Raw genomic sequence first — 13,754 nt, 5'->3', positions numbered from 1 at the left:
GTTTAATAGTGTCAGGTAAAGCATTCCAAATGTCTGGACCTTGATGTCTTATCGATTAATTTTAGGGTTGGTTAAGTGGAAATCGGATGAGTGTCGTGTGGGATAAGAATGTATATCACTATTGTAAACAAAAATATGCAAATGTTGTTAATATGACTATTCCAAGTTAGGTTTGAATCAATCATTACACCTAAGAATTTTGTAACTTCTTTTTCAATTATGGGCATGTCATCTATACAAATATCATAATGAAGTACATATAATAAATACAATTAGTCTTATTCATATTTAAAGAGAGTTTATTGGATTTGAACCAAGACGATAATTTATTTAATTCTAAATTGAGGGTTGTAATAAGAATGTTTAAGTCTTTATGCGAATAAAAATATGTTGGTATCGTCTGCGAACAAAACATGTTAGGAGTGGTGATGCATTAACAATATCATTCATATATACTAAAAACAGTAGGGGACCTAATATGGAGCCTTGTGGTACTCCGCATTCTATGGTGGAAATATTAGATGTTGTAGATTTAAACATAACATATTGATGTCTATTACGCAAATAGTTTTCAAACCAAGAAAGTACAATCCCTCTAACTCCATATGCTTTTAATTTATATATTAATATACGATGGTGCATGGTATCGAATGCTTTCAATTCAATAAAAACACCTACAGTGTGTTCTTTTTTAGAAAGGGAATCAGTTATTTTGTCACATAATTGTAGAATAGCATAATCAGTAGAGTGGTTCTTTCTTTGATGTTGCTGATTGGAAGCTCTTTGGCTCAGGAACTGGATCGACTCTGCTTGCCGATGTTAATTGTACGGGCGACGAGCCCTCAATCATGGACTGTCCGGTCCGTTCCTCCGGGATTCCTTCCTCCTGCACCCACGAACAAGACGCCGAAGTCCAGTGTTTAGAGTACGGTATGTTCATGACAGGGACCCCCACGACAACCATTCAGACAAAAAGTCGGTAAACCTTTACAGTCAAATAGGTTCAAGTTCAAGTTCATTAATTTTCCACATATTGGTATTTATCTTTCATACAGACATAACATAACTTCTGTGTAAAAACTAGCCTAACAAACTAAAACGATACAAATGGTTTTGTCGTAATAGTATTACTAAAGCATACAAGTCAACTAATTCAATCCAATTCAAATCAATTTGTTTCTGGTTTCAACAGAACATTACAAATCAATTATAAACATTTACAAAAATTAGCGAATACATAACTGGAAACAGAGGGGTCCACTAAAAAGCAATGCTTGTACAAATAGGTTGAAACACTTCATCATTTTCTATAGCGATTAGTGGAGGGGCCTACGGTAAAGCAAGGCTTGTTGTGAATATGCCCGGTGAATAAATAATTTACAGACAGCTAATTGAAACGAAAATAATAACAGATGGGAGAAGGGATGAATTATATATAAAGAGGTGACGGGAAGCGATCATTGGAAGAAATATTTATAATGGGAAAATGGAGAACATTACAAGACAAATACTTAAAAAACGGCGATTATCGCACGATGAATATGAAGCCCTCAACGAGGCAATGTGTACAAAAGGTATAAGGAAGATTATGTAAAATCATCGTGCGGCCGGTAAATATTTTTTGAAAATGAATACTGTAGGTCAATTGCCTCCAAATTCCTGAAATATGTTCATGTAAAAGTACCCTCCTAAATGTAATCAATGTATACACAACATTATTTGTTAAAAATATGTTTAAGCTATGGCCACAACACCTAAAAGTAGCCTGCTCGGCGGCCGGGCGGCCAGTTTTGAGCCAATTTCGCCTGGGCAATTTTTTTCGGATAAATATTAGAAGTACTTTCGTATTTGTCTGTTTTTGTAACTTTTCAATAATATGCTGTTGTTTTTTACGTAGTGTTTTGTTTGTCGTATTTTTTTCTTTAACCTTTCGATAATGTGATTTTTTAAATTCACTTCTAGAATTATTTTATCGTCATCAAAGCTGAGATTGCCTGGTTAGACATTTAATAAAAAAATATGTATAAGTATAATGATTGCTATAGGGTATGTAGAAGGTATTGATGGATATAAACAAGACTAAGGTAAAACAACAATTACCACCTGATCACTATAGACGGAAAGTAGTTCTCATTCAGACGCAGGCGTTATGCATATTCGATGAAAGAATGGAATCTTTTTTTAAGTATAAATAATGCAACAGGAATGAATTGAAAACGTTTTTTAATCTCCCCTTTTCTGTAAATATTTTATCAGATTTTAACAGGAAAATGGAGGATTTGGAGTTTTATGAAAAAGGAGACATGACAGAAGAAGAAAAGGTAAGGATCATCCTCAAAGACAGATAAGAATGGATGTGACAAAATGATGTATTGCTTTCAACTACATGTAGTAAATGCACCATGTTTGTGTGTGTATGTATATTATGTACAGTACATATCAAAAAGGTGTGATCAATTTTAGTAGCTTCCAATTCAAAAGTTGTAACCTATGTGACATTTAACCATATTTAATGGTAATGGGTTACAAATACCCTGTCTAATGATACTCTATGCTGCCACGGATATTATCAGGCTGTTCCTGTATCGGGTCAGAGAAGAGAAGATGATAAATAGAAAAATGATATATGTGTGAATAATTTATTGCAGCATTTTGAATTTGACCGCGTTGTTTTGTTAATAAATTGGTCCCATTTTACAAGTCATGTAAGTACGTCATACATATGGTACATATGGTTATGTGTTATACTCGACTGCAAAGACCCTCAAAAAGATGTTGAAACGTAAGCTCTTAGTGAGCTTTGCTCACGCTGGCAGAGTATCATCATCTTTTTCATCATCATCATCATCATCCTTATCATCGTGTTTTATTTTCTTACAAACAGGTGGCTGCTGAAGAACGATCCAATGACAAAATGGATTCTAACTTGAAGAAGAAAGATATCCTCCAGGCTCTAGCTGATCTCCTGGCCGAACTCAAGGACAAATAGATATTATAATGCAGCGGACACACTGAACTTGGGGCGGACTGGGAGCTAAGATATTATATAGAGGCTTTTTCTGCACGTTCGCTCGGCCGTTTATTCATACACGGTTGGGTTTGGCCGAGCTGAGACTACAGGTGGTGTCACTTCATATTGAAAGGTGTGACGCGTGATCGTTACAGCCGATTTGAAAATTTCCCCTTATTTTGCATACTTTCAAAAACATTTTCCTCAACAAAATAGAAAACATGATCACTATTGAACGAGAGTTGGTACACATATTAGGCTCTAGATAAAATAATTGTGTTAAACCTATCGAGTACAAAGTCATAAAAAGACGCATTCACATGATTGCGACCAGACATCACCCCCTTTTTATCAAATGTTATGCTCTTAAACGATAATCCCTTTGTTCCACTTCAAATCCCCGAATATTCTCTCAAATTACCCATTTTACGCAAAATTTGGAATGACCATGTCCCGCACACGATGCCAATGAGAGGGATACCACTGCGTATAAAGATTCGACACATTTTGACTGAAGTGGTATTCCAGGGTCGTCCCCGAGTCTATACCCCCAAAATGATGGACTGTCTAAATTCTACTAACCCTAGGTTTCATATCACTGTGCTAACTTCTTTAACCCAAAACTTATTTTCTTTGAAGAGATATCATCTTCATTAGGCCTCGTTAGGAAACGACGCGGCAAAACCGGATGTTCTTTATGATGACGTAAAATAAGAAATAAGCGTCACTTTTCTGTACCTCATAACACGTAGCTCAGTAAAAACGCACAGCAATTTTTTTATATTTTTGCTGTTTTTTACCGTATCATATCTGAACGAGCCTTCATTAAAAGAGAGATAGAGAGTGAGAAAGAAATTATTACTCAGTATTCTCAATCCACCTGGGGTGGGGAGCACATGTCTCAAAAAGTGCTAACAAGCTAGCTCCCACGTTCTTTCTGTCTCTCTCTCTCATCCTTTCGCCGTTTCTTTCTCTCTTTTTTTAAACCTTCATCATACAGTTGTATAAACACGGTTTTATCGTGGTGATATTTTTGCTATATAGATGATATCATTCTTTAATTTGTATTTGTAGAGGTTCATCTCAAACGCACATGCTTATTTAACTGAGCAAACTCTCCTACCCTGTGTTTACGAATTCTTTCATTAAAACATATATTCATTGCAAGAAGAACAATTGTTTGGTTTATTATTCTCTGTTGTCCTCACATGCGTAATGACTGATAAACTCAAAGGCATTGAGTTGATACAAGTGTCTTTTTATATTCTGATTATATGTCATTATTTGTTTATTATCATTATTATTTATCTTTACTTTATTTATAATTACATGATAGCAAAGACTTATACAATAGACTTGTGCGTCACCTGTTGATGCGTTCAATACAGCTGATTGAATGGAAAACCGTCACGCGTATATTTCTCCCTGCTTTAACCGTGAATAGGGAGTGCCGAAAAAAGCAAATTTTGCTAACTGCAATGTCTTACACAAATACCACTAGAATTAAAATTTCCTACCCGAAATGTATGATCTTGGCTTCATCTTAATGGGGTAGGATTTAAGTTTCTCAGGAAAACAAATGTTTATGTATTATATACACACACGTACGCACGCACACACACGCGCAGGTCTTTCGTTGTCTCTGATGACATTTTAAACCCTCTCCAATTGTATATGTTCAATTCCTGGTTTATCATTCACGGCATTATTTATATAACAATTTCATAAGACCCCCATGCTTTTTTACGCAATTCTTTTTTTTTTTAACAATGTGGGCTCGCTAGTCCTACTCCCAGTCCGTCATTCGATGTTTTCGAAGCATTTGGGGGTTCTCGGTTTTTATAAGTTTTCATTTCGCTGTTCATGCTATTGGAGACGCCGTACGCGTCACATTTCTTGGCACATCGAGGTGAAACACGGAGCGTTTACAGCGAAATGTGATCTCAAGATGGCCCTAAGCAATTCGGTGTGAGCTCTCCCAACGAATGGACAGTGAAACAAAGACACCACCATTACTCACAACCCGCTCATCTGGTTCCATGACACATGCTCCGCCGACGATTGCTCCGCCGACATTTACTCCGCAAAACGCGATAATTGCTCCGCGACATTTGCTCCGCGACAGTTGCTCCGCCGACAGTTGCTCCGCCGACATTTGCTCCGCCGACTTTAGCTCCGCCGACAATTGCTCCGCCGATATTTGCTCCGCCGACAATTGCTCCGCCGACAATTGCTCCGCCGACATTTGCTCCACCGACAATTGCTCCGCCGACAATTGCTCCGCAAAACGCGACAATTGCTCCGGTGACAAATGCTCCTCGAACGACAGTTGCTCCGCCGACAATTGCTCCGCCGACATTTGCTCCGCAAAACGCGACAATTGCTCCGGTGACATTTGCTTCGCAAAACGCGACAATTGCTCCGCCGACATTTGCTCCGCTAAAAAAGTGGCCCGTAAAATACAAAGGCTACTACGACAATAATTGTTGCTCCTCCCTAAAAGTACCCCCGGCCCCCCCACTCAGAGGTCGGAATGACCGCATGCGTGTTGCCAAAATGTCCGGTAAAGGGGTACTTTTCGTGCGACAAAGTCCGGCCCGAGAATTGTAAAAAAAGGGGTGTATTTGACTTTTCACCCGGAGATTTCTTTAAAAAGGGGGTGTTTTTCTTTTTTCCTCTCATCTCTTTGGACCCCTGAGAAATTATTCCGAATTTAGGGGGGTACATTGAGCATTTTTCCTGATTTAGGGGGGTCTCCAAGGCAGGAAAAGCCCGCGAAAAGCCCGCGAAAGGGGGTTCGGAAATGTTGGCAGTCCTCAGATAGGGGGTGCTTTCAAAAAGAGGGTACGAGCATATGCGTACCCTAAATAACACTGAGTGGGGGGGGGGGGGGCCGGGAAAGTACCCCAAAAAAGACAATGCTCCACCGACAATTAAATTGCTCTCTGATCCAAAAGTGCTGCCTCGTGGAAGACATGAATGCTCCTCTGGCAATTAGTGCAATAAATGCTCAGCCGTTTTTTGCTATTCCCCATAATGTTTGATTTAAAAAACATCAAGTTTTAGCTCCTTATGCAAGTTCTCCGGCGAAAGATAATTAGTCCGCTCAAAATCTGTTTCATTTATTACTCATTAGCCGATCAAAAGCTCAAGGCTATCTCTCTCTCTCTCTCTCTCTCTTGCACTTCCTTTTCCTTTTCCTTTTTACACCCTTTTCTTGTCTTCTTAGCTCTTTTCTTTCCTCTCATGCTATTAGTCTTCTTTCATTTTCATCACTTCTTCTTTTCTTCCCCTATCGAGTTCTAGTTCTCTCGTGAAATTGTAACGTAATGTAGTACATGTAGTACATTCTTGTTTAGAATAGTATTTTCAATAATATCCAGTCCGTTTTCTATAGGTTTCTTTCCTTCAGTTAAGTGTATGTAGCTTTACTCTCTCTATATATACTAGTGAGTAAAATCTTTTGAGCTAGTGCTATTCGGTGTGGCGTACACATGGCAATCACATGGTAGATAAAATTATGATCATCAGTACTGGGTCAAATAAATTAAAGAGAACTGAATTTGAACCCGGGCCATAGGCTACCCCCTCTCGTTCTCTCTCCCTCTCTCTCTCCCTCTTCGTCGCCTTACTTTTCCCTCTCTTACCTCCCTGTGGATTTGTATGCCTCGATAATACAAAAAATAAACAATAAGATTCTTCCTCTTCCCCTTCTTCTTCCTAGTACATGTAGTAGGAGTAGTACTAGAAGCAGTATCACAATAATAATGACAACAATTATTATTATGGTTGGTGGTGTTACTAATGTTATTTTTGTAATTATTATGTTTGTTTTTGTGATTATTATCCTTATCATGATTATTATCGTTAAGATAAGTTATTATTGTAATTATTATAATCATTATTATTGTTATCATTATGATGAATATGAACATGATGATTTTGATGACGATTAGTATAAGTATATAGTATTATTATAATTGTTATCATATCATTATTATCATTTGTATTATCAGCATAATCTACAATGGTAGTAGTGTAATATAGTACATGTAGCATTAGGCCTTATAGTAGAGGTATCATTCTGATCATCATTATTCTGATTATCTTTTGCAATACGTCTAGACGATAAACTCATGACAATTGACAATTGTCATGAAGCATTGTCTTTAAGTTTACCATTTAATGCATCTGGTTCGAATTTTGCTCAGGTATTTGGTACTGGATGATTTAAATGGTAGAAATTAACTTGTGTCCTATTCATTCTAGTCTTATTCATTTGCATTATGTTTTATTCATTCAAGTTCTAATGTTTCTGACTGTTTTCAAGACAATATCTTATGTGTCGATCATTATTCTATGTAGCTTGATATCTCACGGTAATTTTGAGAGAAAAGCAATGCAAGCAATGATTTCTGAATTGTAGCGACTATCGCGTTCGCCTTTGCTGTTCTTCAATAATATTTGACAAGCAGTATTAATTAATTTTTCAAGGACTCATGATAAATTCGTTTAACAGTTGATTACCCTCGGTTGATTCTTTTGTTCGGATTATTTGGCGGGGAAAATAGAAGTGAATGTATTATTATTATTATTTGTTCATCGTCTCTACGATGCTCTTTGAATCAAAAACAGCTTTTAGTGTTAGGCTTCCTGAAAGAAATTTCAATTGTTGTTAAGAAATTTTTGGTTGCACTCTGTAGATTATGGTGATGTGTTTGATCTTTTTTTCAATACAAGATCAAACACATGATGAAAATCTACTGGCTGGATGCCAATAAGTTCTTGACAACAATAACAAAATGTGAGCTAGTGCTATTCGGTGTGGCGTACACATGGCAATCACATGGTAGATAAAATTATGATCATCAGTACTGGGTCAAATAAATTAAAGAGAACTGAATTTGAACCCGGGCCATAAGCTACCCCCTCTCGTTCTCTCTCCCCCTCTCTCTCCCTCTTCGTCGCCTTACTTTTCCCTCTCTTACCTCCCTGTGCATTTGTATGCCTCGATAATACAAAAAATAAACAATAAGATTCTTCCTCTTCCCCTCCTTCGTCCTAGTACATGTAGTAGGAGTAGTACTAGAAGCAGTATCACAATAATAATGACAACAATGATTATTATGGTTGGTGGTGTTACTAATTTTATTTTTGTAATTATCAGGTGGGCTGTATATCGTACAGACCACCTTATAATTTCGTTAGAATTGCCTTTGTTTATTTATTTATCTATTATTAGGTGGGCTATATATCGTACAGACCACCTTATAATTTCGTTAGATTTGCCTATATTATCAGGTGGGCTGTATCTTATACAGACCACCTTATAATGTTGTTAAAATCGCCTTTATTATTCTTTATTGTTAGGTGGGCTGTATATCGTACAGATCACCTTATAATTTCGTTAGATTTGCCTTTATTATTTATTTATTCATCAGGTGGGCTGTATATCGTACAGACCACCTTATAATTTCGTTAGAATTACCTTTATTTATTTATCAGGTGGGCTGTATATCGTACAGACCACCTTATAATTTCGTTAGAATCGCCTTTATTTATTATCAGGTGGGCTGTATCTAATACAGACCACCTTATAATTTTGTTTAAATTGCCTTTATTATCAGGTGGGCTGTATAGCGTACAGAACACCTTATAATTTCGATAGAATTGCCTTTATTATTTATTTTACTTATTTCAAACCACTTTTTTGTAAGCACGATTACTTGAAAATGGCTCAAATTTGGCACACATATATGTATAGGCATATGTACAAAACACAATTACGTTTTCAACTATGACCTTCACTGATGACGTCATCTAGGCGCCATTTTGTATTTTTTTCTGAAAATTAACTCATGATCATATCTTCATAACCAAAAGCCATTTTTGATTCATATTTATCATGATTAAGGTCAATATTCGTCCGGTCAATATAAGGTCAAAAAAATGCGCGCGTACGCGTACGTCCGCGCGTCGGTGCGCGCGCAAATTTTCAAAATGCACAAAAAAAACTCAAAATCATTTAGCATACGTTTTAGGCCATTTAAAGCATTTTATAAAATATCTCGCACACGCGCATGTGCGCGCGTTTTCGCCCGTTCTGACATTTTGCAAAACAGAATCGCCAAATTTTCTTCGTCATCATATTTAGCACATTTTTTCAAGCATTTTGATACCTTGTTCACCTTTTTCTGACCATTAAAGGTAATACAAAGTTTTGGGAAATTTTGAAAATTGGGTGGATAGTGATTCTTTACAATTTTGTTATATTTGGATGCCCCTGTGGATGTATTATAAGCACTAAAAAAATTAGCCACTAAAACTCTTCTGTTTTCGAGAAAAATTGAATATAAACATTTACCGGTGCTCCCGGTAAATTTTGATAAATTTCAAATAGCGCCTATGGCCGTACAATGGTAGCTGCGACCATGAAAATTTCAGAGTATGTAGTTGTGATATATAATTTCCAAACGGGAATAGCTAATCGGTCGATTTCAGTCAAGAAACATTGTTTAATAGCTAAATTAATATCTTGACCTTGAGAGGGAGCTATACAACATTAAGAGTTTATTATTTATAATTTCATAACTTTAGACTCGATTTCAACCGCGACAACGATCAATGAATATTGTAGGAACACTATGCTTCCGAAATTGTTAATTTGAACCAAATTCATGACCCCATACCAAAACTTTGTAATACCTTTAATAACGGAGTGAGGGTCCGTTCAAGATACATGTCCGTGCGTGCGAGCTCTTGTAATACATAGCATATAAGGGAAAAAATCATGCCCATACAAAATCCATTGTAGCTCTTTAGAATGTAAGGTGACCCCTATTTTTTTCATATGTTGATAGAGTATGAATCGGAGATATGATTTCATGTCTCATTTGACCCTCAATTAACTCACGACGTCATCATAATGGCCTCCGAACTCATAATTTCAATTTGCATATTATGACGTCAGCATATTTTTTGAAAATTGATTGTATCTCTGTAAAATTAAAAAAAAATATTGATCAATTTTCTCTTCAATTTTGATATGTTCTAGCTGGGACAATCTTCTACGAATGCAGTCTTCACAATTTTTCATTTTGACAAAAGCATCATGGCGTATTTTTGCGATTAAAGGAGGAATATCAGTTTTTCACTTTTTGCGTGTATTCTCTATGGGACATGACTTTTTTCAAAACTGGATTCTACATTCCCGTCTTTCGCGAGCAATATCTCCGTCGTTTTAGCTCCGTTTACGCTGAACTTCGAGTATGTTGTAGCTGAGACAATAAGCTATCTTAAATTTGCCCTTTATTTTGTCTCAAATTTTAGTTAGACCAGCCCACCTATACTTGTTCAAAACAAGTATTACAAATCTAGTTATTATCATTATCATCAACATTGTCACCGGAGCAAGTGTCGCTTCAGGCGGAGCAAATGTCGGCGGAGCAACTGTTGGCGGAGCAATTGTCGGCGGAGCAAATGTCACCGGAGCAATTATCGCGTTTTGCGGAGCAATTGTCGGCGGAGCAATTGTCGGCGGAGCAAATGTCGGCGGAGCAATTGTCGGCGGAGTAATTGTCGGCGGAGCAAATGTCGGCGGAGCAAATGTCGGCGGAGCATATGTCGGCGGAGCAAATGTCGGCGGAGCAATTGTCGGCGGAGCAAATGTCGAGGAGCAAATGTCGCGGAGCAATTGTCGCGTTTTGCGGAGTAAATGTCGGCGGAGCAATCGTCGGCGGAGCATGTGTCGGGTTACCGCTCATCTATCATACATGTGCGCGCGTGTGTGCGTGCGTGTGTGTGCGTGTGTGTGTGTGTGCGCGCGCGCGTTTGTGTGTGTGTAAAGATTATTTTTGCAATGATATATTGGATATATTAATATAGAAGCAGGGGATATTATTGTCTTTGGGTGATTTTTAAAAAGAACTTTTGGAATTTAGGGAAGAAGAAAAGAATATTGCAGGGAGGGCAGGTAAATAAGCCTTACATTTACAGAAATGGGAACAAGTGATTTTTTTTTTAATGAACTTATAACACTGGGCTATTGTAGCCTCGTTTGTATGATTTATTCAATTTGTATTTAAATAGATTATTTCTAATATTCTTTCGCTCCAATTTTGGGTATTCTGAGGAGGCTAGGAACAGTGTGTGGTACATGTGACTGTGGTCGGGTGGTGTGTGTGTGTGTGTGTGTGTGTGAGTCGCATGGACGGGGTAGTAGTGTGTTTGGTTGGAATGGGTTATTTGTTTTATGTTGCAACTGATGTTTTTTTTTTCATCAATCGTACGATCTATGTAATGAAAATGTTTTGAATCATGTCAAGATGAAAAACAACTGTATCATATTTCTAAGATTGATTTATATTGTTTGGAATCAATACAAAAAAACTATTGACAAGAAAAAGTGTGTGTGTGTCTGGTGAAAGGTGAGAATGTACATGCCAAACAAATGTGATAAAACCAATGATTCAATGGCTAAAAAGATTGAAAAGTCATAACATGACGGTTCATATAAGCGAACAGGGGCCAAAATATTCCATTTGAACATTTTTCAACCGGGGTGCCGCGTGAGAAATATAGCTTTATTACAAAAATAATTTGGAATGACGTCGATTTCGTGAAAACCATATTTTAGAACCGCTAGACTAATTCCATGAGGAAATAGAATTTCCAATACAATAATGAACCCTTCATCCTCTCTCGCTCGCAACAATTATAATGTAAAGCGCTTAGAAACGTAGTATTAAGCTATATACAATGACTTAATGTGACTATCTTTATACTTTAGAAAGAGGAAGATTTCAGGCAGAAAAGTATTAAAATAGCTCCATATTTAGGCAACGAGGTGTCCGAATATCCTTATACTTTTACATTATAATTACATTTGTACCATGTTTGTTTGCTTCAATCACTAGCAACATTTAGAAACAGGATAATTCTGGACAACGAGATGCCGGATCATATCCTCATTATTCATATATCAAGGTGACCGAATAAATGATTTCTGTCTTCAGTATATTCGGCGGCGAGTTGTCCAGAATTAAAATGTCCTCTTACCCCCCCCCCCCCCCCCCCCCGCTTATTCAGCGGCTGGCTGAGTCGTTGCGATTTTTGGGGACCAAAAAATATATATATATATATATATGTCCTCTTACCCCCGTGTGCCCTCCCGTGTGCCCCCCCCCCCTCCCCCGGAAAGAAATTCCTGGAACCGCCCCTGATATTTAACATTGGATTGATACGCCTCGCTCGCAAGGTAAAGACGACAAAATATGTCCGTATGTGTGTATATGGCACTTGACGAGTGCCAGAGCGATACAAAATGAATCTTCTGTTATTAATTTGGGATTGGGGTGACGTGAAACTTTTTATTTCCTAAAAGAGTGTCTTGACTTGCCTTGAAAAAAAGTTTGAAATCGCTGGTCCAAGATATTGATTAAATATCATACTTTGCAGTTTGGTGTGATGGTCTGAATATTCGTTTGCGAGTGGGCAAAAAAATTAAAGATTTATGAGGGCGCATTGCAACCAACGAGATCTTATTAAGAGAGAGGAAGAGAGTGAAAAAGAAGCACAAAAGCTCACCATCAAAAACTGAAAAGACATTTAATAAGTTACATAATTACATCAACTGTAAATGCGAGCGAGCGTAGCTAGCGATGTTATTAGAAAGGAAAATAGGCATTTATCGAAGGAAAAGGGGCTCCTATATGATTTTAACGAATAGGGGCATTTACCAGAGGTGTGAAAAGGTATTTATCAGAAGGGGAAGGGGCTCTTTTTAAAAACGGGAATGAGCTTTTATCGAAAAGGAAAAGGGGCATTTATCAGAAGGAAAAACGGCACTTATTAGAAGGTAAAAGGGGACACGTGTCAAACTAAAAGGGGGCCCTTATCAAAGATGAGAAGGAACACTTGTAATAGGTGAAGAGTCACGTATCAGAAGAGGGAGGGGGCACTTATTTCAGGTGATACGGGGCACTTACAAGAATGTGGAACGGGCACCCATTACAAGTATTAAAAAAGAGGCACTTATATGAAGTTAAAGGAGCACTTTCGGGGGTACTTGAAAAAGAAAAGTGGGAGCACTATGCCCTACCCCCATCCTCTACCGTGAGCTATGTCACCGATGCACTTCGGAAACTAGTGTCCACCATGACAAAATATTTTCTTGATTGTACCCCTTTCCCGTTCTTAGTCAACCATTCTCTTTCTACTGATCACCTCCTTTTTAATCGATCGCTTTCCCTTCTCTGATTTCTACTCCTTGACTTTTACATTATTATTTTGTGATCTCTGCTCTCAGTGGCGTACGCAGGATTTTTTTCAAGGGGGGGGGGGGGGGGTTTTTAAAATCGGGTCCAAAATTTCGCAACGACTCAGGAAAATTTGAAAATCGCGCCGGCCAAAAAGTCGCTCAGTGGGGGGGGGGGGGGGGGGGGGGGGGGGGGGGTAAGCGGACAGTTTTTTTTTTTTAGGAGTCCAAAAAAAAATCGCAACGACTCAGCCAGCCGGAAAGTCGCTCAGTGGGGGGGGGGGGGGGGGGGGGGGGGGGGGGGGGGGGGTAAGCGGACATTTTTTTTTTTTTTTTGGTCCCAAAAAAATCGCAACGACTCAACCGACCGCTGAATAAGCGGGGGGGGGGGGGGGGGGGGGGGAGGGTTAAGAGGATACTTTTTTTTTTTTTTGGTCTCAAAATTTGAAAATTTGACATTTTACTTCGCTGGGGGGGGGGGGTAAGGTC

The 13,754-nt window shown here is 38.1% G+C and overlaps 1 long non-coding RNA gene across 1 annotated transcript; it reads left to right on the top strand.

The window, feature by feature from the left end:
- Positions 1-672: 672 nt before the first annotated feature.
- LOC100888086 lies at positions 673-3,182 on the top strand. Its single transcript, XR_143734.3, has 3 exons — positions 673-930; positions 2,257-2,321; positions 2,885-3,182. It is a non-coding gene; the product is annotated as an uncharacterized LOC100888086 (long non-coding RNA).
- Positions 3,183-13,754: the final 10,572 nt, after the last annotated feature.

This window comes from Strongylocentrotus purpuratus, unplaced genomic scaffold (assembly GCF_000002235.5).
Source record: "Strongylocentrotus purpuratus isolate Spur 01 unplaced genomic scaffold, Spur_5.0 spur5_scaffold_14, whole genome shotgun sequence".
Taxonomy (NCBI): domain Eukaryota; kingdom Metazoa; phylum Echinodermata; class Echinoidea; order Camarodonta; family Strongylocentrotidae; genus Strongylocentrotus; species Strongylocentrotus purpuratus.
Note: the sequence above shows the minus strand (reverse complement) of the source record. Positions and strands in the feature narration are given on the sequence as shown.